Raw genomic sequence first — 26,885 nt, forward strand, 5'->3', positions numbered from 1 at the left:
GATGGCCAAAACAAGAATTTGAAGAACAGCTAGTCAAAGACTCAAAAAGAAATAGCAAAAAAAAATAAAAATAAAAAAAATTAAGTACATCAGAAGCAAGAAGCCTGCTAAACAACCAGTGGAGCCACTGGTCGACCGAGATGCTAAAGGAGCACTCAAGGACCATAAGGCCATTGCGGAGAAACTAAATGAATTCTTTTCATCGGTCTTCCTCGTTGAGGATATGAGGGAGATTCCCAAACCTGAGCCATTCTTTTTAGGTGACAAATCTGAGGAACTGTCCCAGATTGAGGTGTCATTAGAGGAGATTTTGGAACAAATTGATAAACTAAACAAGTAAATAGTAATAAGTCACCAGGACCAGATGGTATTCACCCATGAGTTGTGAAGGAACTCAAATGTGAAATTGCAGGACTACTAACCGTCATCTATAACCTATCCTTAAATCAGCTTCTGTAACAAATGACTGGAGGATAGCTATTGTGATGCTAATTTTTAAAAGGGGCTCCAGAGGTGACTCCGGCAATTACAGGCCCGTAAGCCTGACTTCAGTATCAAGCAAACTGGTTGAAACTATAGTAAAGAACAAAATTGTCAGACACATAGATGAACATAATTTGTTGGGGAAGAGTCATCATGGTTATTGTAAAGGGAAATCATGCCTCACCAATCTTCTAGAATTCTTTGAGGGGGTCAACAAGCATCTGGACAAGGGGGATTCAGTGGATATAGTGTATTGAGATTTTCAGAAAGCCTTTTACAAGGTTTCTCACCAAAGGCTCTTAAGCAAAGTAAGCTGTAATGGGATAAGAGAGAAGGTCCTCTCATGGATTGGTAACTGGTTAAAAGATAGGAAACAAAGGGTAAGATTGGAAAAAGGTAAATAGTGGTGTCCCCCAGGGGGTCTGTAATTGGCCCAGTCCTATTCAACATATTCATAAATGATCTGGAAAAAGGAGCAAACAGTGAGGTGGCAAAATTTGCAGATGATACTAAACTACTCAAACTAGTTAAGTCTCAGGCAGACTGCGAAGAGCTACAAAAGGATCTCTCAAAACTGGGTGACTGGGCAACAAAATGAAATTCAATGTTGGTCAATTCAAAGTAATTCACATTGGAAAACATAATCCCAACTATACATATAAAATGATGGGGTCTAAATTGGCTGTTACCACTCAAGAAAGAGATCTTGTAGTCATTGTGGATAGTTCTCTGAAAACATCCACTCAATGTGCAACGGCAGTCAAAAAAGCAAACAGAATGTTGGAAATCATAAAGAAAGTGATAGATAATAAGATGAAAAATATCATATTTCCTCTATATAAATCCATGGTACGCCTGCATCTTGAATACTGTGTGCAGATGTGGTCAACCCATATAAAAAAAAGATTTATTGGAATTGGAAAAGGTTTGGAAAAGGGCAACAAAAATGACTAGGGGCATGGAATGGCTTCCGTATGAGGGGAGATTAATAAGACTGGGACTTTTCAGCTTGGAAAAGAGACTACTAAGGGGGGATATGATAGAGGTCTATAAAATCATGACTGGTGTGGAGAAAGTAAATAAGGAAGTATTTACTACTTCTTGTAACACAAGAACTAGGGGTTATCAAATGAAATTAATAGGCAGTAGGTTTAAAACAAACAAAAGGAAGTATTTTTCACACAACAAACAGTCATCCTGTGGAACTCCTTGTCAGAGGATGTTGTGAATGCCAAGAATATAACAGGGTTCAAAAAAGAACTAGATAAGTTCATGGACAATAGGTCCATCGACTGCTATTAGCCAAGATGGGCAGGGATGGTGTCCCTAGCCTCTGTTTGCCAGAAGTTGGGAATGGGTGACAAGGAATGGATCACTTGATGATTATCTGTTCTGTTCACTCGCTTTGGGGCATCTGGCATTGGCCATTGTTGGAAGACAGGATACTGGGATAGATGGACCTTTGGTCTGACCCAGTATGACCGTTCTTATGTTCTCAGCCATTTTCTTTGGTACAGAAATGTTAATGCTCTCCCTTCAGACCACAGTAACCCTCCTGCACAGGGTTACAGTCCCTTTGCCATTCATTGTGCTCATCCCAGCAGGTCTGACTTTAATTCAGCACCTGCACTTCTGCTCTTTCCCAGTGGGCTATGACAGCATTTACCAGTGAGCAGCCAGCTTTCACAAAGTAGGGTACATTTATTTAGGACAGTGGTTCCCAAACTTGCTCCGCTGCTTGTGCAGGGAACGCCGCTGGCGGGCTGGGCCGGTTTGTTTATCTGCCGCGTCTGCAGGTTCGGCCAGTTGCGGCTCCCAGTGGCCGCGGTTTGCTGCTCCAGGCCAATGGGAGCTGCTGGAAGCGGCGCGGGCCGAGGGACGTACTGGCCACCACTTCCAACAGCTCCCATTGGCCTGGAGCAGCAAACAGTGGCCACTGGGAGCTGCAATTGGCTGAACCTGTGGATGCGGCAGGTAAACAATCCGGCCCGGCAGGGGCTTTCCCTGCACAAGCAGCGGAACAAGTTTGGAACCATTGATTTAGGACAAAAACATCTCAAAGAAAACATATAATAAAACCCTACAATTTAGATGCATGCTCAATTTACCAGGTATTACTGACCATTCACATGGGATCTTGGTAGATCCATATGCAAGTTTGTTAATACTTTGTTCTACAATGTAGATCTGTCTTGAGTCAAATAGGTCAACAATGCTCTTTCCTCTAGGGAGCAAAGCTTCAATAGCTGGGTATCTGCATAACCGACATTGGCAATTTGTATTAATTACCACTCCCCAGTGATTTCAGAGTGCATAAGAAACCTACACAGCAGCCAGGAACATGAAGATGCATATAATATTTATTGATAAAATGGTCTATGAATAACTCATGTGCCCATAGTGTCTGGCACAGCTCAATATAATAGTCTTGTAAGTTTCTATGCTTCTGTGATCACACATCTGTCATATTTATTTTATAGGTTACCAAAAATAGTTAGAACTCTTTGAATAACATTTGCCTTGCCCAATATGCACTCCTTAGAGTGACAATAGACATCAACCTATATATGTTCACAAATATCTCCATAAACTACATAACCTTTGATAACCTCCTTTTATGATTAAACTGATTCTTAAGCACTTAGCAAAGATAAGTCTCAAACTATGGTGACACATGTTACTGTAAGAATTTCTCTCGTAACTAAAATTGTGCTATCCAGTAGAATTTGAAAAAACTAACATAACACTGGCATTCTGCTCCACAGAAGGTGATGTAAAAAAAAGGAAGCTGGAAAACTGCAAACATTCTCTAACTTCTTATACTATGAGCTAGTGTAACTCCATTGTTGTCAGTACTAGACTGACCTCAAATGAGTTACATCAGCCTAAAATGGTGAATTGGGCAATACATTTTGTCTTGCCAAAACTTATGGCAACTATATAATAGGACATAAATCATCCTACTGAAGGGCATAAGCCAGCCCCTAACTGGTAAAGATTAGGAAGAAATATCTCCTATGGGCAAGAAACTCCATAATTGTCCAGTAATGCATTCTTGGACCTTATTCAGAACCTTTTGATACTAGCCACTCTTTGAAACAGGATGTAGAACTAGATGGGCTTCTGGTCTGACTGGTATTATAATTTGTAAATTCCTATGTTTCTAAGTTTGTAGCCAACAAACACACAAATTTTATCATCTATAAAAAATCCCTTTAATAATGTCCTAGCCAATAGCATTTTCTAATCAAAATATCAATATCTAGAAGAAGACTGAGCGCTGTTCATATAGTTTTTACATAATTTAATGATCTCATTGATCATCATCATCAGATCTTTTGCATAAGAGAATGAAAGAATTGAGATTCCAGGCGGCTTGTAGGTACTAAAGCAGATTGTCTAACTGGTCAAATGACTATTGGTCAAATAGACTCTGAGCTGGCTAGAAAGAAAATATGCTTATTACTGAATGATCTTTGGTTGTGTACGTCCTTTGGTGTCTTTCCAGATAAAATGAATCACTTCATACATTATCCAGTGCACTTGGAGTTAAAAAGCTGCATGCAGTCTTTTGTAGCTGTGGAAAATGTTTACTGCGTCATCATGGCATTATTGTACTCCTTGTCTGGCTGAGCTGCGTATTTGTGTTCTTTCTTGCATGGAAGTATGCTCTATAAGCCCTCTACCTTCCTCCCTGTTCAATGTCTTATCCTATTTCATCACATGCTAATATGTCTTCCTTTATGACATCCCACCGCCACTTCTTCACTCGGCTTGTCTTTTTCCTTCAGTCTTCATCTGTCAGACTCTTAACCACAAAGTTCTCAGGACTGTACTTTACATGAGCTAACCATCAGAGCTTATCCTCCCTCACTTTTTTTGTTTATGGATGCTTCTTTGAGCATGCCTCTAACATACACGTTCCTCATGTGGTATTTCTTGCTGACACCACTCATCCAACTCAATATTTACATTTCTGAGGAATAGATAATTTGCTCATGTTTCTTCTTTGTTGCCCAACACCCATCACCATACGTTAAAATGGTGGTCTGGCCAGTTTTGCATACTTTTCCATTTAGTCTTACTTATTTCTTCCTGTCATATACTATACCACTTATCTCTCTCCATTTGAGTCAGGCATTTATTATCAAAGCTTTAATTTTGTCCTCTGTTTTCCTGGTACTGAAAACCAGCTACTTGAAACTGCATTTTCAGTATTGTCTGAGCTGCGTATTAGTGTGATTAATAATTCACCTGTGCTGCTGAGACAGCAAGCACTTATCCTAAATTACAAGCTCCATGATTAAGATGTTAATAGCCACTTCAATGCTGTTTGTTTGCTGTTTTCCTTATAGCCTTATTTACCTAAGATCATCTTAGACCCTTGCCAGATTCATTCAACCCATATTCTGGCAATAATTAGATTTGCTAAAAATGCAGTTTCCGGAGATTTAATGGAATCTATTGTGTCAACATACAGGGATTTACAATTACAGTATGTAAATAATTTCAGTTAACAGATTATGTTCCCCAAAGGTATAGATTTGCATCTCTGAGGTCTGTGCCTGTATATATCTCATGACTTTTCAGAATCCTCAGTGCCATATTGGTTTCCAAGAGGAGAAATAGAAAGGACATTTTGGGGTAATTCCAGGAGAGTCATAGTAAACTAAGTTTGCTTGGGGCTCTTGAAGACCTAAGGAAATCCCATAGTGACTGCTGCTATTTGTACCTGTAATGTAATGTGCTCCTGTACCTTTGGAGGTAGAAGTGAAGGTGTTCTTGTTAGAGCAGAGTGAAATTTTACAGCCAAAATTTTTTCACTGAAAAATGAAGATATGAGTCAGCTGAAAAATGTTGCAAATTTGTATCAAATTAGCAGGATTGTTTTGGTTTAAAAAAAAATCCAAAAAATCCTGAAAAACTTTTGTAATAAAACATTTGAACTTTATGATTTCTATTTTTTTTTTTAATTTTTAATTGAAATGTAAATGATTCATATCAGGTTGGGTTTGGTTTGAAACAGGCTTTTTTTTTTTTCCAGTTTGGTCATCAAACTGAAAAAAATTGGTTATTTGCACAGCTCTCATTCCAATCCCAGTGTGTGTAACTTATCAGTTGTCTCTCTGTAGCACATTAATTCCTTACACTCCCACTATGCTGTTTGTTTGCTTGTTTTAATAGTTGGTGTTTCAAAGGGGTATATGTGAGTAGATATAAATTAAATATACTGGTATGTGTGCAAGCAATTATATATGCAGTTGTGTAGGGGAATGTTGTAAACGGGCAGGTTATGCACACTTTAGCACAGAAGGTTTGGATTTGCTCTTACTTTGGTTTTACACCAGATAACTCCATTGATCCAGTGTAGTTACTTCTCATTTATGTTGCCTATGTAAGTTGAGATAGGGTTACCATATTTCAGCAAGCAAAAAAGAGGACGGGAGGAGCCCCGCCCCTGCCCCTCCCACTTCCCACCCCCCCAGAACCCCCAACCCTCCCCCCGTTCCTTGTCCCCTGACTGCCCCCTCCTGGGACCCCTGCCCCTAACTGCCCCCCAGGACTCCACCCCCTATCTAAGCCTCCCTGCCTCTTGTCCCCTGACTGCCCCAACCCTTATCCACCCCCCCACCCCCAGACAGACCCCTGGGACTCCCACGCCCCATCCAACCACTCCCCACCCCCGACAGCCCCCCCAGAACTCCCAACCCATCTAAACCCCTCTGCTCCCTGTCCCCTGACTGCTCCAATCCCTCTCCCCACTCCTGCCCCCTGACAGCTCCCCCCCAGAACTCCCAACCCCCCACCTCCCCCCGCTCCTTGTCCCCTGACTGCCCCCTCCTGGGACCCCTGCCCCTAACTGCCCTCCAGAACCCCACCCCCTACCTAAGCCTCCCTGTTCCTTATCCCCTAACTGCCTCTTCCTAAGACCCCCCCAACTGCCCCCCAGGACCCTACCCCCTACCTGTACCCTGACTGCCCAAAACTTTCTCCACTCCCCCCAAAAAGCCCCCCCCCGTTTCTTGACTGCCCCCTCCAGAACCTCCCTGCCCCTTCTCCTGCCCCCTGGCCCCCTTACCCTGCTGCTCAGAACAGGGTGTTGGGCTCTGTGCGAGCTGGACACGTGGCTGCGCTCCCCAGCGCAACACAAAACCCGGTCCCTGGCCCTGCACAGTGCTGCCAGACCGGGGCGCTGGGCTGCAAGGGAGGAGGAGCTGCCGGCTCAGAATGCAGGGAGGAGGAAGCTGCTCCGGAGTCCAGCCCGGGACTTTCCTGCAGCCCTCCCAGCCGCTCGCTCTGCTCTGCCGGGGAGGGGGGAAATCCCGGACATTTTGAGTGATTTACAAATTCCCCCCGGACGCTATTTTTAGCACAAAAAGGAGGACATGTCCGGGTAAATCCGGACGAATGGTAACCCTAGTTGAGGTGTATGTACACAGGCTTGTAGAAATTTTCTATTAATTTAACTGCTGTGAGGCCGGAGTAAAGTTCAGTGCTGCTGCCATTTAGTTTTTTTCTTTTATATGTTGCAAATGGTGGGCTGTCTCAAACCTTGATTTGTTCTATCTCTCCTGTGTTGTTTCCTCAAAGTGACTGTATTTGTTGTTGCTGTGAACTGTTATATGGTGAGACATTTCCTAACTGCCTGTTGTTCATATTTTAACTGTGTTGTATTTGATTGATTTGAACTTTTGAAAAAGTAGGAGAGTGGACATAGGCCCTGTGATTAAAGGGCTGGATTGGGACTCTGGGAACTCTGACTTCAATTCATGGCTCTGCAATAGTCAGCCTGTGTGACATTGGGCTAGTCACTTAAGCTCTCAACTTCCTTTACTTATCTGATTACCATCCTTTTACAGTTAAGTAAAGGAAGTTGAGAGCTTAAGTGACTAGCCCAATGTCACACAGATAATCAGATAACAGTTTTTGTGAGGTTTAATTCATTAATATCTATGAGATGATCAGATATTATGACCATGGGAACCACACAAGTACCCAGATAGCAGGGTATTTCCCAGTATTTACTAAATTTGTTTGTTAGCTCTATATGGATAGGGTTTTGTGCAGGCTATTGGTCATGTGTGTCCAGAATGTTTGAATCTGAGGGAAGTCTCAGAAAATGTGTATGTGGCGACTTCTATTCCCCCAGCTTCTCTAGCAAAGGACACAGAAGGCCATTTTGTTAATGGTAACTGCTGTGTAGAAGAAGTATCTTATCGCAGTACTTTTCCAGGGTAGTTCTCTACACGAAGCTGAGGAGATGGCCATAGTGTGAGCTATTCAGAGGTGGTCTGTCTAGATGTCTTAGCATATATCTATTTTATTTCCTGTGATGTCTGTTTTTGCATCATGTTAAGTAGGGTTACCATACGTCCGGTTTTTCCCGGACATGTCCGGCTTTTCGGCAATCAAACCCGCGTCCGGGGGGAATTGCCGAAAAGCCAAACATGTCCGGGAAAATGCCGGCCGGGCACTTCCTCTCCCGCGGCTGCTCTGCTCCGCTCCTCCCCTCTCAGACTTTCAGAGCCGAGCTGCCCGAGCCAGCGCTACCGGCTTCGGGCAGCCCCCCCTGCCTCCGGACCCCAAGCCGCTGGCCAGGCACTTCTCCTACCCGGCTCCAGCTGCTCTGCTCTGGTGGCTCGGGGTCCGGAGGCAGGGGGGGCTGCCCGAAGCCGGTAGCGCTGGCTCAGGCAGCTCGGCTCTGAAAGTCTGAGAGGGGAGGAGCGGAGCAGCTCAGCTGGAGCCCGGGAAGGGAAGTGCCAGGCTCGGGGTCCAGAGGCAAGGGGGGCTGCCCGAAGCCGGTAGCGCTGGCTCGGGCAGCTCGGCTCTGAAAGTCTGAGAGGGGAGGAGCGGAGCAGAGCAGCCACGGGAGAGGAAGTGCCCGGCCTGCATTTTCCCGGACATGTTTGGCTTTTCGGCAATTCCCCCCGGACGGGGGTTTGATTGCCAAAAAGCCGGACATGTCCAGGAAAAAACGGACGTATGGTAACCCTAGATATATATGGATTTTAGACAAGAGGTTAAAGCATATTAATTGCAATTTATTACTTCCAGAGAATGTTTACTACAGCCAAAATAGCAAAGGCTTGAGGGAGGAAAAGTGAACACCATGTCTGTTTATCTCATCCTCTAATAAGTCTGGGGACGTTTTTCTCCATTGCCTTGCATGTTGTGTATTCATTTATAGCTGTTCAAAAACCATTCTTACTGGGTAGCATTTTAAACACACTTTTGATTCCCTTTGCACATATGTAAATGAATACATATCATGCAAAGCAGTGGAGAATCAGGCCGGGAGCAGTCAAAAGAAATAGTCAATTATGCAGCAGATTAGACATAATTAACTTAAAACAAAGATATCCAGGCGATGGAAGATACTCCAGAAGTACATAAGATACTTGGATCATTGGAGAGAAATTAAAACTTTTGTGGCAAAGTAGCAGCCATTCAATCCTACTTCAACATCTTTTGTTTTCATAAAACTGAATTGTGTCTCATGCACTGATTTATGCATCATACTAGATTGTACAGGACAAGCCATGATAATTTTGCATGGTGCTACAGAAACAAATCAGCTGCTTATATTAAAAAAGTAGTGAGTGTGTATATCCACACACAGACACACAGACATTTTTTTTTAATGAGAGTACATTTTAAAAATCACAGAAAATACAACCCAGAAATTTCCTGGGAATTGGTGTGTCAGCCATAAGAGTTCAGACAAAATGTACTGGTACTGAGCATCAGGATTTCCAAATAGCTGGAACTAAGGGGTAAAGAACCTGGACTCCTGAAGTACTAAGTTATTTCAGAGTCTATGCCAATGATGTGTAGAATGGGGATATTAATAAAATATATTCTTGTAGAAAATGGAATATCTGTCTATTAAAAGAAGATTCCATTGGATTGTTGCACTACAACTTCCCATGCATACTGTGGAATATTGAAGCTCAGTAGAATTCAACATGTTAAATGCCCAGTACTAAGGCACAGGCACTAAGGGCTAGATTCCCAGTCCCAATTAACGAGGGACACAGAGGGGGCATAATCTGCTTTCGGAGGGCCTCTTTGGAGGAGAGTTCTCTAGTGGAGCTCAGTGACAGTCAGGGGCGACTCCAGGCACCAGCACTCCAAGTGCGTGCCTGGGGCGGCAAGCCGCAGGGGGGCGGCCTGATGGTTGGTGTGAGGGTGGCTGTGAGGGCGGCCATGAGGCCACCTTTGGTGACATGCCTGTGGGAGGTCGGCAGGTCCCGCAGCTTCGGTGGCAATTCGGCGGTGGGTACGCCGAAGGCGCGGGACCGGTGGACCTCCCGGAGGCATGCCGCCGAATCCGCGCTACTAGCGGACCTGCCGCAGGCATGCCACCGACTGCCGTGCTTGGGGCAGCGAAATACATAGAGCTACCCCTGGTGGCAGTGCCCCTTTGTAGCTCAACAGGGAACTTCTTACCCAGTTGCAGGGGCTCAGATGGTCAGTTGTCACCCCTCATGCAGTCTGGTACCATGGTGCGTTGGCCCTTCTGACTAAAGCACACTTGAGTCCTACCCCTTCCAGAGTATTAATCCAAAAATAAGGAATGCTATGAACTCAAACCCAGGGTTATCTGAAACATCTTTAGCAGGACTCCACCCTTCTACTCAGGACTTGTCTTCATGTAACCAGTCTTTTGGTCAGTCTCCCTGGGCCTGTCCAGTCATCCCATCCATTGGAAGATTCATTCCGGCAGCAAGCTCTTTCAGACTCTTGGCTGAAACCAAGATCTGCTCCCTCAGCAGCCCCAAACTGAGTAGGGTCTTCTCCTTTCAACTGTCTTCTCCACTCCTGACATCCACTGCAGGTATAGTGGGGCAGGGATAATTGGTTCCACTGGCCCTCATTAACCACTTTATTGCTAGTGGGGAGGGCCTATATGCCCCATCACATGTAGTCCCATAGTAATCATAGCCTGCTATCATAAGTTAGAGCAGCCCCTATGATGTTCTAACTTACTCTATGACTGGGACAGCCTGAGAACCAGTAGTTGTGATCATGACAGAATCCCTGCCTCTGCCACCTCTCTCAGACTGAGACTTTCTTTGTGCAGAAGAGAATCTGACTCAAAATGTAAAATCAAGGTTTGAAAAGCAGGTGCACTTGATAGTGGTGTTCTTTACTTAAAATCACTCCTACGCATTCTTGGGAAGGCCCAGTTGGCAGATTTTTTTCTCCTTAAAAACTTTTGTAATGTATGCTTACATATTGGAGATTTGCAGTGAGCCCCAAGATATGTAGTTTTACATAAAAGATCAAGGCACTACATAAAATCTAAAACTTGTAGACATCAGCAGTGTCTTTTTTGTAAAATGTTACTATGGTCAACTGCAGCTGTTTGACTCAGCTAATATTTTGCCAGTGGTAAATAAATCAGTATAGATTAGTTTCTTGTTCTCCTCTGAAACATCTGTCAAACATAGTAAAGTGTATATGGCTTTCTGGATAGGCACTCGAGGCCAAGTTTAGCAATGATTTAAATGGCAGTGTAAACTGATCTGGAAATGGCAAATACTGTAATTTGCACCAATTTCAATATTCTGTGGAATAAATTCATCCTTGACATAAACAATTGCAACTCCTGCTGAAGTCAAAGAGAATTGCTTCTATTTAAGTCAGAGCTGCAGGTGTCCCTGCAAAGGCTGGGAATGGGACTGAAAGGTACGAAAACAGTTGCTTTCTCTGAGCAGCCTCAATTCCAGTGTGAAAATATAAATACACATAAACATAAGTGAAGAATATTCTGGAGCTGACTGGGACTTTTTTGACAAATCATTTTTACTTTGGAAAATATCAATTCTGGTAAAAGTGAAACATTTTGTGGAAATATATCAGTTTGAATGAATAGAGGAGGAGTCATTAGCCTTGTGGTTAGGACTCTCACGTGGGATATAGTGGAGTCAGGTTTAACTCCCTACTCTGCCTGCTTCTGATAGAGACTTGAACCCAGGTCTCTCCTATCCAGGTAAGTGCCCTAACCCATAGGCTATTGGCGATTCTGGGGTTGTACATGCTTATGTTTTCTCATTCAAAATTTGGAAGCTCTCACTTCATTCTGATGTTTAATGAAAACAAACTTTGACACCTTGAAATTTTCTCAAAACAGAATTCTTATTTTCCAGTCACTTATTCTTAATCAGGATGCCACAATACATAAGATTTTGCTTACCATAGAAACACACAAGCATGATAATAATTTCCTTGCTTATTCATCATTAATGAATTGTAGAACTCCCTTCTTACAGTATAATATACTTCAGTAAGTGCATGAAAGTAGAGGGAACTGTATCTTGTCTTCTAATTTAACTGTTCATCCTCCAAAGTTGCATTTTATTTCTGAGCAACAGCAGTTTAAAATATGGCTGGATAATCCAAAGCAAGTCCAATTTAAATCAGCTATTGTCCAAAATAATTAAAAATAACTTAAAAACTTACTTTCTTTATGATGGAATTGAAAACTAACATTTTTCATCTCTGGGCATTAATGCATATAGGATTGTTCATTTCAAAGTTCTAAATGTGATAGTGTGGAAAATTATGTGAGATTCCAAGTGCAATTAAAAGAAAATTAGGAATTAAAATGCTGCATATGGGATAAAAATGCAGAGCATAAATGTTTGTCAAATTCCCCCTTGCCTAGGGAGATACTCACTCCAGAAGTTTGTTGCTGAACTTTTCATTAGCCAGAGAATATCCAACCTTTAATAAATAAGGAGAAACAATTTTATTTGTTTCATAATCACAGTAAGCTATATTAAGGCTTGTGTTAGCATATGATAATACACAGCCAAAGATGTTGAAAGCTCTGGGCTTCACCCTCCTTCCAGTGCTCACAAAACATATGTTATCTCACACTAACACTTGCCTTGTTGTCTTTTATTGCTAAACTAAATCACACAATCAACTACACATCATGTGTGGGAAGCCCCTTGGGCTCTAGCCAGGTCTTGTTCAACAATTGGCACTAGCAGTGAGGAAGTGAAACTATTAACTTAATAAGCCAACATTACATTAAAGGGATTCTTCATAAACAAAACAATTGAGAGCAAGCTCCATTAAATACAAGCACTTTATGTTTAGATTTGTGACAAAAGAAAATGTACAAAAGCCAGAAAATCCAAAGTTAAGGCTGTGAATTAATCTGTAGCATGCCTCATTGTGTGTGAATATAGTAGTGCTGATAGAAATGTCACATACGAGTGTTCTGAAATGTCTGCAAGACCCTGGCACAGCAGGGAGAGCTTTCAAGCCTGAGGATGCAATCTTCCTTTCAGGGAGGATTGCACACACATTTTAAGATTTTGAGTAGATATCTGACTGCCAGCCAGCTTACAGGTCTCATGTGGAATTCTCTCTGTCTCCCTTTTGAGGATGGGTATTTGTGGGACTGGCAATTTACTAGGATGACCCACTTTTCAAGGCAAAAAGTTGGAACAACTATGTTTCCTGCACAGGAAATGAGTTTGGTAAATTGTCAGAGAGGTGCATGCATTATGATTTCGGCAGATAGGAGGTAAGGAAGCATCGAGATAGTTAGAATCTTTGTGATGAAGGCTAGTTAGCAGGACTGGTCGTGGGTGGTAGCCCTCCAAATTATGTTAGTTTCCCCAATTCAAAAGGACAGTGACTTTTTCAGGCGGCCAGTCCATTGTGGGCATGGCTAGTTCAAAGACTGGGACAAAACATTTTTCATTTTTGTAAAATGGTGAGAAACTCTGAAACAAACGATGCAGACAAGGAGGTATTTAGTTTTTAGGGACGCATGGTCCCTAGTTTATGGATAGGTTTCCTTTTTTTTTTTTTTTTGCATTAGCATGTAGAGGCTCCAACTGAAATCTGGGCCCATTGGGCTAGGCACTGTACAACTGCATATTAAGGGTACATCTATGCTGCGCAAAAAAAGTCTCAGAGCCCAGGTCAGCTGACTTGGACTGGTGCTATGAGGGCTAAAAAGATTAGTGTAGATGTTCCCCCTTGAGCTGGTGCCTGGGCTCCGAGACCTTTTCCCCTCGCTGGTGCTCAGAGCCTGGCAGGGATACCTACAATACTATTTTTAGTACTGTTTCATGAACCTGATTTACTTGAGCCAGGTTCTGAGACTCACTACTGTGGGTCTTCTTTTGCAGGGTAGGCATACCCTAACAGGCAGTTCTTGCCCCAAAGAACTGACTTGATCCCACGCTTTGTTGATTTAAAGTCTAAGTATGATCATCCTCAAGATGTGGAGTTGAGGCCCAGAAAGGTTAAGTGACTTGTCTAGGGTCATTACCCAGGAAGCCTTTTGGACAGATGCAGGAATTGGAACCTAGTCTGTCTGAATCCCAATCATCTTTAATCTTTCGTCCCCTCTCAACTATATTACAGAGAGAGGGTCAGTGTTCAATCAATAGTCCAAAACCTGAGGCACTTTTTTTTACACACGGATTCACACCTTAATATCCTTTGCTCTGTGTGGCTAATAGCAGCAAATGAACAAATAATGCCCTGGAATACACAAATCATGTCGTCATATAGGGCAGGGGTCGGCAACGTTTGGCACGCGGCTCACCAGGGTAAGCACCCTAGCGGGCCGGACCAGTTTATTTACCTGCTGACGTGGCAGGTTCGGCCGATCGTGGCCCCCACTGGCTGCGGTTCGCCATCCCGGGCCAATGGGGGCACCGAGAAGCGGCGCAGGTGAGCGATGTGCTGGCCGCGGCTTCCCGCCGCCCCCATTGGCCCGGGACGGCGAACCGCAGCCAGTGGGGGCTGCGATCGGCCGAACCTGCCGCGTCAGCAGGTAAATAAAACTGGCCCGGCCCACCCTGGCAAGCCGCGTGCCAAACGTTGCCGACCCCTGATATAGGGGCTAACTGCATCTGCCCTTTCCATCTGGATGCAAATAGAATTCCCAGCCATATCCTGTAACATAATGCAGTTTGCAGTTCTGCAGTGTTGCAGCTTCAGTGCTCATGATTCCTGCTTCCAAAGGGTTGGGGAAGGTGGGAATCATGCTAAAAGAAGCTATAGTAGTGGTCTGAATGTAGATCACCATGGCTGTTAGTTAGCCCCCCTCAAAATCATTCTAGTTGCCACTGACTTCAGATTCTGAAAGATGTGTGTAAAGTTTGGGAAAAATAGAAGCTAACTGACCCTTCTCTCCCATTTAGTTTAGAGAGTTGTGCATTTCCATAGGAAGATGGCAAACACTTCTCTTCTGAGTCTTCATGCTGAGAGATAAATAATAGAATTTTTTTTTCGCTGTAATTTAGCATGATATATGGGATCTAGTCACAAGATACCATCCCTCATTCATAAGCTATACATATTCCAGCAGATCCCTATTTTTATTGGTAATGTTGGGCTTTTTGACCATTTCACTAGTACGTAAGTGTGCATGTGTGTGTGCACCAGTAGTTATGCTTGTATCCTCTGAAGTTAAATACTTTTTGTGCCTGCTGAGGCCATAATTTTACCTTGCTTTCAGAGAGCAGTTCCTGAAGCAAAAAGTCACGATCCTAGTCAAAAGATGCTATATATTGTTCCTGATGCAAATTCAAGTCAAAGGCAAAATTCCTATTGATTTCAATAGGGTCAGGATTTCACCCTTGTTATGCAGCCCTCCATTCAGAATATGAGAATATATGGAGAGCATGGCTCTGTTAAAAGGAATCTGCTCAGGTGGTGTATATATCCACACGTGTGCTGTTTTTATAACTTTATTTGTTAAGAAAATAACTTGTCCAAGCAAAGCACAGAACAGGAAATGGAAAGACTTATTTTCCGTTTCTGAATGAAATGCCACAGCTGGCATAAGCAGACAAATAGCAATTAGACTTCTGAATCCGTCTTTAGTACAGGAAATCTCAATGGAATTTAAAAATATGCAAAATGGAGAAACACTAAGTAGCTGATAGTTATCTACTGTTCTATAAGACCTTAATATTAAGAACCCCACTGTCTTTATATTGACTAGTGAAAGGCTAATCAAACTAGTGAGTTTGGTTTGGTTTTGTAAAAATCAAAACCAGGCGTCTTTTAGATTCATATTGCATTTTATTGTAACCACCAAAGTTCAGACAAGAGGTTCTATATTGTCCCATCTCTGTTAATGATATTCTACTTTCAGAACAGTTACCATCCACCAAACTCTGATAGCTGTACTCAAATTGGAGAGTATCTTTCTCTACAAATAACCCTGCTGAAGTCAGAGACAGCTCAGGGAGTAAGGTATTATTAAACTGGAATAATGTATTGGAATCTGACCCATCACGGGTATTCTCACACTTGCACAGAAACCTAGGAAAACATACCATGCAGTAGTTAATAAACCAATGTCTTTCTTCAATACCAATTGCAGATTATTCATTAAAAGATTTACTACTTCACTTAACCAATGTGTGAATATCTGTTTGAGATCTTTATTATTTAAAACATGCAAAAGAACAACTAAATCAACATTAATAATTTAACACATCTGTCCCAATGATTAAGTATTACATGAATGAGTGCAAATGTATCCCATTAGAATTGAAACAAACTAACAAACCAAAAAAATACATAACATGAATCTGATCCTGAACACACTTCTAGCATACCATTTGTTTTAAGGGTCCCCACAGGTCTATTGATTTCTTCAGAAAAGTTTCCCCAAAGTTGTCATTCTATAATTTGAAGACTAAAACGCTGATACCAAAAGCAAATCTGCATGGGCATAGGGATGCATAAAAGTGAATCTGATTGAAAGTGCAGGTGCTAACAGTTCATTTGTATTGACTTCTACCATGCCTACCTGTATCAGCCACTAATTGCTAGTATGAACTTCACTCTCCATTTATTTTCTTTTCATATTTATATAGTTCAGATAGACATTTAATATTCATTTTTATTTAGTCTACATTGCAGTAATCTTTTAAAGTTCACTCTAAATATCCATGCATGTGAGGTTTAAAATTGAGGCAGACGCTCTGAAATAAACTTTCCACTGGCTGTATAAAGCTTTTGTTGAATGGCTCCTATTGAAACCATGGGTAGTAAAAAGCCTAAAAAAAAGTGTCATGTTAGAAATGCATCTCTCCCTCCATCCTGTAGTGCCCTAAAGTACTCAAACATAGCATGCTGCACTGCTTTGAGCCCCTTATAGAATGCAGTCGCAGAAGGATGAATTAAGGAATAATGTCTATCCTATAGCGATGCCGTCAGCTTAGAGAATTTCAGTGGAAAACAAATTTAAATAGGTTTTATGACACTGCAGTAACATAATAGTTAACAGTATTATTATAGTGAGAACTAGAAAATGAGCCTGACTAGAAATAAACATGTAACTGACCAGTCTAGTTTCAATGTCCAATGTGAAATGAAGAAAGTATACAGACATGAATGATCCTCCCTGCAAACACTTAAATACATGAGAAACTTCATGCATGTGGGTAGTCCCGTTAATCTCAGGGTATAGGTACTTGTGGGTAAGTAATCAGGGCCTTGACATTCATATTTCAAAGGTTTTTTCTTTTGTTCATTTTACAACCTAAAGATGAAACATTCTTCCATTAGTTATTTGAGATTTGACATCTGATCTCAGGGGGTTGTTGGTTGTTGGAGGACAGGCTGTGGAATTGTTTAATTTTAATTGTTTGTTTGTTTTAATTTTTACAAAAATGAGTGAGATTCATTTTCTTGAATTTTGGAGACGGGGTTAGAAAGCTATAGTGAGATATAGTGTAAAGGTGTGGAGACACTGATAAGTATTGGTGCAGGGATTAAAACACTGTCAATAAACTACTCAGTGGTGTTTACAATCAAGAAGGTGTTAGAGTGATCTGTGCTCCTGGAACAGGAGGGGATGCAGCACACCATTCCGTCAGAGGCACATGCAAGCAAATAAAACCAGGCTTGTGCAAACCAGGTCAATGGCATGGCTAATTACTAAGATGTTGCACATTTCCAAATACATCTCTTATGTACAAAAACTGGTGTTTTTCATCTGCAAAGCTCTGTAGCTCCTTTTTGCCTGTCATGGCTGCAGCAGAACATTTGGGCTAAAAAGCATTACACTTGAATGTTTTTAGTTATGTTTTTGTTGTCAAACGTAGGACAGAAAACAAATCCCCATAATTAAGAAAAAGTCAAGGAATATATATGAGCGGAAGTGGAAAAGGATCTTGATCTCTGTCATGCCTTTGTGATATATGGCAGTCAGTCTTGTTGTTCCAATTTTAAGTTGTTATATTTCACAGGGAAGTGACTATGAAACTAATTGTAATCTGCTCTCTAATCATATATCAATACTGTAAATCATATTGCTCTTTTCTAGGAGATTGTTAGACAAGTACAGCATAACTGATGAGTATGAAGATTAGTGGCTGAAGACTGGAGACTTGACGAGCAGTGTAGTTAGGCCAATCTAACCACCTTACTAGACAATTAACTTTCTTGTACAGGCTACCTAGAAAACAACATTTATGGAAGAAAAAAAAAGTTGCAAGACTGAACAACTTTTGCAAGCATTAACTTGCCATCAGACTAAATGACCAGAATATAATATAGGACATGAGTGACCTGCTTTTGTAATAATAGGCTCCTTTCTATAAGACTGTGACAGGGAAAACAAATGAGCTACTTAGGTTGATGTAATGGCCCTTGTAAAAAAAAAGTGTGTGCCCTGGAACCTGGCACCTCTTAGCTCTGTTTTCAGAGATACGTCTGAACATTCTGCAGGCAGCCAGCCTCAAGCAGGAAAAATGTGGATGATTCATTAGTACGTATTCCATTGCCATTTATTATCCGACCTGCCTTAAGAAGGGAGGCAGTTGATTATAGGCTGCTAAGAGCTCTGAAAACTTATTAGTTTTTCCACTTGCTTCTTAAAAAAAAGAACCATTCTGGAGCTTGCACATGTGCACACACACAAAAAAAAGGCTGCTCTAACACAGCCACAATAGGCAGCCATACCATTAAAAATTCAGTATAGCTTCAAGCAAGGATTTAAGAGCCGAGAACACGGTTTTGTACAGACTCTTTGATACTGCTGTGTAAGGCTATAATTAAAGCAACTTGAACTTTCTAATTGATGCTTATATTAAAGGAAGCTGTGATGAGCTTCTGTTAAGGGGGATTCAACCCAAAAACAGCAAAAAAGTGTGCCACTGGCTTAAAAATAGATGCAGATGGGCAGCTTTCCAGTGTTTCTCATCAAAGCATATCAATTTTTGACAGGTTTAGATTCTGATTAAGGGTATAATGCTACAACCAGCCCATGACCTAGTTGAAGGGTATGAAATTATGATTTTAAAATAATTTAACTGCTGTAAGATTCTTCATAGTGGAGACTGATCCCTCTGAAGTTCATCTGCTTTTTCTTGTGCCTTGCAATGTTTTATTATCTGATGTGCATGTTAATATCCCAAATGAGCAGTGCTTGAGTCTGTGGAAAACTTGTCAAATTGTTTAATGGAGCAGAAACTATCCTGCCATTTCAGAAATGCCATGAATATGCCATGCTCACTCTTCCAGCTACAGAGAGAATCACAATTAAGACAATCCATTTAACTGTGCCATTATTTGAAAGTTTACACACACACACACACACACACACACACACACACTAGGGGAGGGCTGCAGCTTACCACATGTTTCGGGGACACTGCATTGTGGGAGCCTTAAGTAGGGCTCAGTGTGCCATTGCCTGTTTACATTTTGGCCTTCATGTCTGCTTTGTACAGTATTTCTTTTCCATTCTACTGATCTCCTAATAGTTCTTCTGACAGCTGTATATTCTCACTGGCCAAATGTTGAAGCCCTCACACAGACAAAATTCCTCTTGGCTTGAGTGTTTTACCCTGTATCTTTGTAACAATGGTCTTTTTGGTCATCTCTTTTTCCGAGAGCACTCCCTCACTTTTATTCAATCCATTGTTTCTGCTCCCGTAGTAAATGGCTGTCAGGCTAAATGTTACCCAGTAATGCCTTGGGGAAAACCTCAGGCAGTGGTGTATGTAGGAGCTACTTAATAGAGCTCTCAAGCCATTCAGAAACCAACATATCAGCAACATTTCCAATTGGCTAGGCTGTTTCCCTGAATGTGCTGATCTTTGCTTGTCTTGATTGAGTTGAAGCACATGATAGCGGCACCAGCTGTTGGCAAGGGGAAGGGAGCAGTGAAATCTTTAATGTGACAGTCAGGTACTTCTCCAAATTTTAAACTGTAGTTGAGCGGACAGCCAGTTCAGACTGGCGTATGTATGTTTCCAGTGAAAGGGTTTTTATGGCCAATCATGTTCTCTCTCATCCAAGAGCTATTATAGCTACAGAATAAAGATGAACGACATGGATTCATATTACTGAAGTGTTGAGATATTAAGGAAGTGCAGAGAATTCTAGCAGAACAAAACAAATGCATATAAAGCCAAAGGCATCTTTTGGCTCACCAGGCATAACCCCATTAACTTAGATAGAGTTGTGATTTGTTTATGAAAAGGACTGAATTTGGACATGTATACTGCAAACATACAACCTGAACCTACTTTACTGGTTGCAGTTGTGGATTTAGGAAAGAGACACTCATTTAATGGGTTTGCTAGACAGAATAGTCCTCCAGAGTTGAGGACTGATTCTTCCCAGCTTTGCACTATGTGTAATCATTTACTCCAATACAAAGTGGATATAAAGTGTTTTACACCCGTGCAACACTAGTGTAAAAGACTATATAATATGCAAGGGAATGGAGAACTAGGCCCAAGGACAGTAGTTGTCTCTAACTCTACCTCCACATACAGATGGAGGTTTGAGAAAGCACCTATCCATAAGCTCTATCAGAACTCATTGTAACAACAGATATACTTGTCTTAGGTAAGCAGCGGGGCTCGGTGCCACATCTTAGATTTCTGAGCAGAGGTTCTACCACCACATAATGCTGTAGCCCCATGGAAGCATTCCCTTCTGTCAAGGCTGAATCCCCACTCTGTCACTCCGAGTACAGAAGTGGGGGCCCGCAAGGATTTTAAAAATTAATACTTGCCATCTATCCCCCCCTTTATTTATCACACCTTCAGAAAGTGACCTACTTTGTACGTGGGCCTGCAACTCATGAACATTTTGTCCTATACCATGTATACTTAGCAAGAGATCAACAAACTAAGTCAAGAATCCACCCCTCCACAGAGATGTTTTCTTTTTCCTGCCTCTTTCTAGAAATAGATGTGAGAGTGATCATTTCCCATTGTTTGTTTATCTCACCTTACCTACAATACTGTGGTGTTATTGGCAGTGCTCAAGCCCTGGCATACCATCTTTCAGTTAAATTCTTTGAGTAGTGTGCAGAATATTGTACCAGGGCATGAAACTGTCCCTTCTCTTTCAAATGCCTCCTGGATCTTTACTGGCAATTCTAAGACGCAATATTTTAAAGCTTCTCCCTTAACTAATTTCCATGTGTCTCTTTGTCTGCTTCCTAGTAGGAGATGGTTTTTAACCTTGAAAGATAATTGCGCAATTTTCCTTCTATTAAGATTCCCCCACCCAATAATTTAATAAGTGTAAGAGCTAGATAAATAAAGCATGTAATGTCAGTATTATGAAAGCTTAATCGTTGGCTATTAGAGTAGAACAAAGTAATTTAATAATTGCCTTGTGAAATACTATTGCTGCATGTTAACTAACCACTGCTGGACACTAAGTGGTTATGGGTACCCTATATTCACCCTATAGAGTTTTGGGGTAGTAACCATTAGGACTGAAAACTGGTGACTTGTGACTTGCTGTGGAGGCAGAGTGGAGATAGCGACACTGCAGTTCCATGGATTATGAATGAGAGCCAGAGGTTCTAATTTTGATGCCATCCTGCTCTGTGACTTTTTGGGCAAATCACTTGAACCACATGTTTAGGAGAACTCTGGATCAGTATATGCAGAGCCTTATATCCATGTGGAGCACAACCACACAGGTTCACTTGCAGAATCTGGGCCTAACCGTATGTTCTCAATTAATTTTTGTCCACATTCAAATGTATAGTCCAACAGTATGTATATATGTACAGGACACAGAAAGATGCTGATTAAAATGTATGAATAAGCTCTACCCCTTTGATTCTTCTCCCTCCCTACTCCATCAGGAAAACAGAGTGAGCAAGGATATGCAACAGAGACTAGGCCACCAAAATGATGTATAACCTAATAAAACTCTGAGCAGCAAAAACAAAACGCATGGCAGACAAAACCAGAAACCCCCTACACAATGGTATATCAAAAATGCTCATTCCACTTCCCCTCCAAAGTTTTTCGGCTGCTGATACTAGATTATCTGTCATTCTCACTCATGAAACAGTCTCATATAATATACTGCTCCTAGTTCCCTACTGTATTGTAGGTCCCTCATTAGAATTTCAAAGCAAGTAAATATATTTGTGGAAAACACTGCAGTTTCTAAAACTTATTTTCATCTCACAGAGAGTCCATTAAGCATCCTAAACCTTGGAATGGCCTTTCCTTTTTTTCCCTACAAAGTTTGAACTGAATTTTCTTTCCCGGAAATTACAAATTTTGATATGGGTGCCATATGTAGAACATAAGGAAGTAGGTGAATAAGTAATTCTGGATAGTAAATCTCCTCCCATTTGCCTCTAGTAGAAATATACAGAATGAGAATATTGATATGTCAAAAATATATGGCCATATGTTTGGCTGTGACAAGATGTAAATTTGTCTTCACTCTCCAGAGTCCTTTAAAGTTTATAATTACTCTTAAACTGACTAAACATTTAAAAGCTACACCTATCACATACACCTCTACCCCGATATAACGCTGTCCTCGGGGAGCCAAAAAATCTTACTGCATTGTAGGTGAAACCGCGTTCTATCGAACTTGCTTTGATACACCGGAGTGCGCAGCCCCACCCCCACCAGAGCGCTGCTTTACCGCATTCTATCCGAATTCGTGTTATATCGGGTCACATTATATTGGGGTAGAGGTGTATGTGTTGCTAAACCATCTTACTGTAGTCTCACCACTCTGTTATTCACAAAAACCACAACAACGAACTCTGTCAAAGCTCATTAAAAATAAAATACTGGCCATGTATTATGGCTGTTTTCTGTCTGTGAAGCCAAGATGCAGAGGGCCAGATTGTACCAGCCTTATGCCGAGTAGATCTTTGTTGCAAGAGTAGTCCTAATGAAGATGGTGGTAAATATGGCCAACAAGGTGCTGCACAGCTTTTAATTAAGTAGCAACAACTAGCTCCCAGCGACTAGGGTAATATTCAGGAAAAGTGGATTTGCATTACTTCTAAAATTTCTTATTCTTAGGCTTAGGAATACTAGTCACACCAGCAAAATACCAGCTTGCCATTAACCAAAGTAATAATGGAAATACATTCCTGCTGGCTGGTTCTTGTAAAATAAGCATAGCCAACCCCAGCCAAAAGAGAAATAAGGAGCCCAGTACCATAGCAAAGAAATGAATAGGAGACTCAGTTCAGCTGTTAGGTTTCAAATCAATGCATGCTTTTTGTGGCTGACAGCTACAAGTCATCATTGGCTTTGGAAGAAGACTCTGACTGTGTCTAAAATGAAAAGTCAGAAAACAGCATCAAGGAATCTCTCTTCATCAGAGCATCTGAGATCACCAATTTGAAGAATCAGAAGAAAGTTTTTCACCACAGAACTGTTGGGCACGCAGCACATTAAAGTCCTTCCAAGAAGGAATGTAAACAGAAATTCAGTGTTGTGCTAGAAGTTAATTTGTAGAAAAAGATTTTCCATTTAACCCTCCAGTTATGTGGCCCTGCATACAATAAATAATGAAAACATCAAAATATACCCTGCACCATCCCATGAATGGTAGGGAGCACCTTGTGCAGTCATTTAGGGCCTGATACAAAGCCCATTGACTTAATAGGACTTTTGGATCAAATTCACACATCTGTGCAAAATGATGGCAAATGAATCTCTAACACTACCAGATTGGAACTGTCCTTGCACAGGTGCAAATAGATGGAGGCTTTGTTGATCTGGCTCTGACAGACGAAAGATAAGAATGAACACTGGAAGGATATAAAAAAGATGTCTACTGTATGTGAGTATCTGTGTCTTTACAAATTCTTAAAATGAAAAACAGACTGGAAACTCTACCAGCCAGTTCTGTAACTGATTGTGAGACGAGACAGTCCTGAAGAAGAACTCTGTGGATCTCGAAAACTTCTCTTTCACCAACAAAGTTGATCCAATAAAAGATATTACCTCACCCACCTTGTCTCTGAGATTTAGACCAATTTTTATGTTAAGTGGATGGCATAACTTTCATTGTTTCTGAAATGGATATGTAAATACTTAAAGCTCTTGTGGACAGTCTCCTTCCCAACCAAAAATTCTGATTGCTTATTGTTTCATTTTTCTGCCCTCAGTCTCTCTTTTTCGTGGAAGTATTCACTTGCACTATGTCCCCACACCAATCCAAGCTTCTGTTCTTAGCTATAATTTGTTCATGTATCTTCTGTAGAAAATCTTTGTTCTGGTTTGTTTCTAAAGGAATAATCTTAAAGTAAAGCCTTCACTGAGTATACTTCTGAGTTTATATGATTCTAGTGTCTTCCGTCCATTTCAGACAGGTTGTTATAGGAAGGAACTGCAAAAGCGATTTAATTCTTTCCCCTATGTTATGATGCTGGTAAATTACATGTGGACGAGTCTCATTCTTGGCCACTTGCACCCTCAGACCCACTCATTAGTAAGATATCAGGATGACTCTCCTCTCACCTACAACAGGTTTTACAGTATATAATGCTATAACTCCATCAGGTGTAATCGTCTCCTGCCTTGCATCTTGTGTTGTCATTTACACCTGTGTAAAGTGGATTTAAAATCCTCCTTAATATGAATACTGCAATTTATGACAGGTTTCAGAGTAGCAGCCGTGTTAGTCTGTATCCGCAAAAAGAACAGGAGTACTTGTGGCACCTTCGGATGCATCCGAAGAAGTGGGCTGTAGTCCACGAAAGCTTATGCTCTAATAAATTTGTTAGTCTCTAAGGTGCCACAAGTACTCCTGTTCTTCTTACTGCAATTTATATCCACTTCAGAGAGGTGTAAGTGACTACACTAAATGTAAGGTGGTAGAAAATTGGGCCTATATGCTACAATAGAGTTACTCTGATTTACTTTAATGAAGGGGGGAGGTGAGGTAAGGTAGAAATCATGCCAATTATTTCCTGGGGTGAGGACTTCTTTTGATTTTAATATGAAATTACTTTTATAATTTTACTCTAAAATGACTTGTCTAGATGAATTGTAACCATTTAGTCACCCCTGTTAGTTGTGCACAGGATAAAATTAGTATTGATCTTTGTTAGATTTCAGTGTCCTAAAGGCATGACGCTGACTGTGGCTTTATACTATATGAGTTCTTTAGAACAGACAGAAGATCAGTCGTCAGCAGCAGCAGCAGCTACTGGGTGCTGGGATTACTAGAGTTTATACTATCTATCTCATTTTTTTTCCATTTAGTCACAGCTGGAATATTTATTGGTCAGCACTGAGACATCTCTTTTGAAAGCCTTCAGTTCCTAGAACAGGGAATGCAGGCAAAAATGGTCTAAGCAGTCAGGACAAAGAACAGTCAGTAGATATCATCTAGAATGATGTTTGGTAGTGAGGACTTAATCTTCAAATGGAAGTCCTTTTGTGCACATTTTCCTACCTTCACTCCCCACTCCAAATCTCAACCCTTCCCTGTGGCAATTACTGTGCTGGGTTGCATGAAGAAAAAGTAATATTAAGTCAGAGAAGATACAATGTAATGATGTCAATTTTGTGGAATGAATAATTGTTAACAATTAACTTTGTTATTAACTCTTCCATTCCTTTTGTACCTGGTCTGTCCAGCCCCTCTCTCTGAAAGTGAGATATTACTTTGTATTAGTGTGGAATCTCCTCTCATCTAATTGCTGCAGTTCTCTTTTGCAGTTTGATTCTGTCCTCCTGTGTATTGGTATTGTTGGCAGATTTAATTATTGTTGAAGATCCATCAAAGAAACACTTAGACCTATAAAGTAGTCACACAAGGTTCAGATAAGTGTATAGGTTGTGTTTTGAGTTTAGTTGGTCGGAGAAGTCCTTGGGAACTCTAGAAGTGTGTAGGACTAGGATACAACTAACAGAAGGTATCACTGACTGAGCGCTGATAGATGTTTTACTATATAAACAGACGCCGTTCTTTGTATCACCTGAACTTAGCTGGACAAGAACTGATCTAGAGGCACTGTTAAAATGTTGCATTTTTTTAACAAACTATGTGACTACTTAAATTATTTTTAATCTTATTTTAATTCATTTTTGAAAGAAGGTTCACAATGGGGTGAAGTTTCTTTCTGTTCATAAGGCAAGTCCTTTCTATCTCTGAAATGGTAGGTGGCCTACAAATGTCTTCTCACCATCCTCCTCTGGGAGGATCAGGCAACAAATTGTCACCCATAAGCCTGCTGTCTTGTGAAATGAGTAACTCAAGTGCTAGCACGCCACCCAATGAATCTTTCATCTCTAATACAGGAATGGATTTTGCCACTTTTGGCTTGACAGCAAACCTACCTCTGCTGCCTAGAAGGGCTTTTAAATTTAGCTTTAGCAATAACTGCCACATATGTTAACTTTCAAAGTCCTACAGTCATTTACTGCTTCATGCTGCAATATGGAACATGTAGTATTATAGTACCGTGTGCTGCTATATCCCTGATTCTTTATATAATAGGTGCTCAACTTATCCAAGATTAATGGCACAAAAATGATTTAGTGTGACTTTCTCTTTAAATTATCTTGCCTAGAGTGTCTATTACATCTCCTATAGCTCTTTTAATATTAAATCTTACATCCTGCTTTCATCTAGCCTTAAAATAGTATGCAATGTTTATAGGGACTATGTTATCCTGCTTCTATATTTCATTCCCACATTTAATTCAACACACCCCTCTCTCTATGTATGTTTATAAGAGAGACAGTGGTCAATACTTAGGACTATATCAAAGGCAGGGCCGGCTCCAGGCACCAGCCCACCAAGCTTGTGCTTGGGGCGGCACCTGGAGGGGGGCGGCGTGGTGCTCCAGCCGCCGGGGATAGCAGAGCCCTGGCCGGGCTCTCCAGCCTCCCCGCGGCACTCTGGCCGCCGGGGAGAGCGGAGCCGCGGCGGGCTCTCCGCCCTCCCTCCGGCGCTCTGGCCGCTGGGGAGAGCGGAGCCGCGGCGGGCTCGCCGCCCTCCCCCCGGCGCTCTGGCCGGTCGGGGAGAGCGGAGCCGCGGCCGGGCTCGGTGCCCTCCCCTGCCGCGCTGCGGGGGGGAGCGGGGGGCGGCGGGAGGCTTTTTTGCCTGGGGCGGCAAAATAGCCAGAGCCAGCCCTGATCAAAGGATTTACT

General features: G+C 41.6%; 1 protein-coding gene across 2 annotated transcripts in view; it reads left to right on the top strand.

The window, feature by feature from the left end:
* Window positions 1-26,885, top strand: part of CNTNAP2 (contactin associated protein 2) — a 1,641,691-nt gene that overhangs the window by 216,990 nt on the left and 1,397,816 nt on the right. The gene's annotated exons all lie outside the window — the stretch shown is intronic.

The sequence above is a fragment of the Chrysemys picta genome, chromosome 2, assembly GCF_011386835.1.
Source record: "Chrysemys picta bellii isolate R12L10 chromosome 2, ASM1138683v2, whole genome shotgun sequence".
Classification (NCBI taxonomy): domain Eukaryota; kingdom Metazoa; phylum Chordata; order Testudines; family Emydidae; genus Chrysemys; species Chrysemys picta.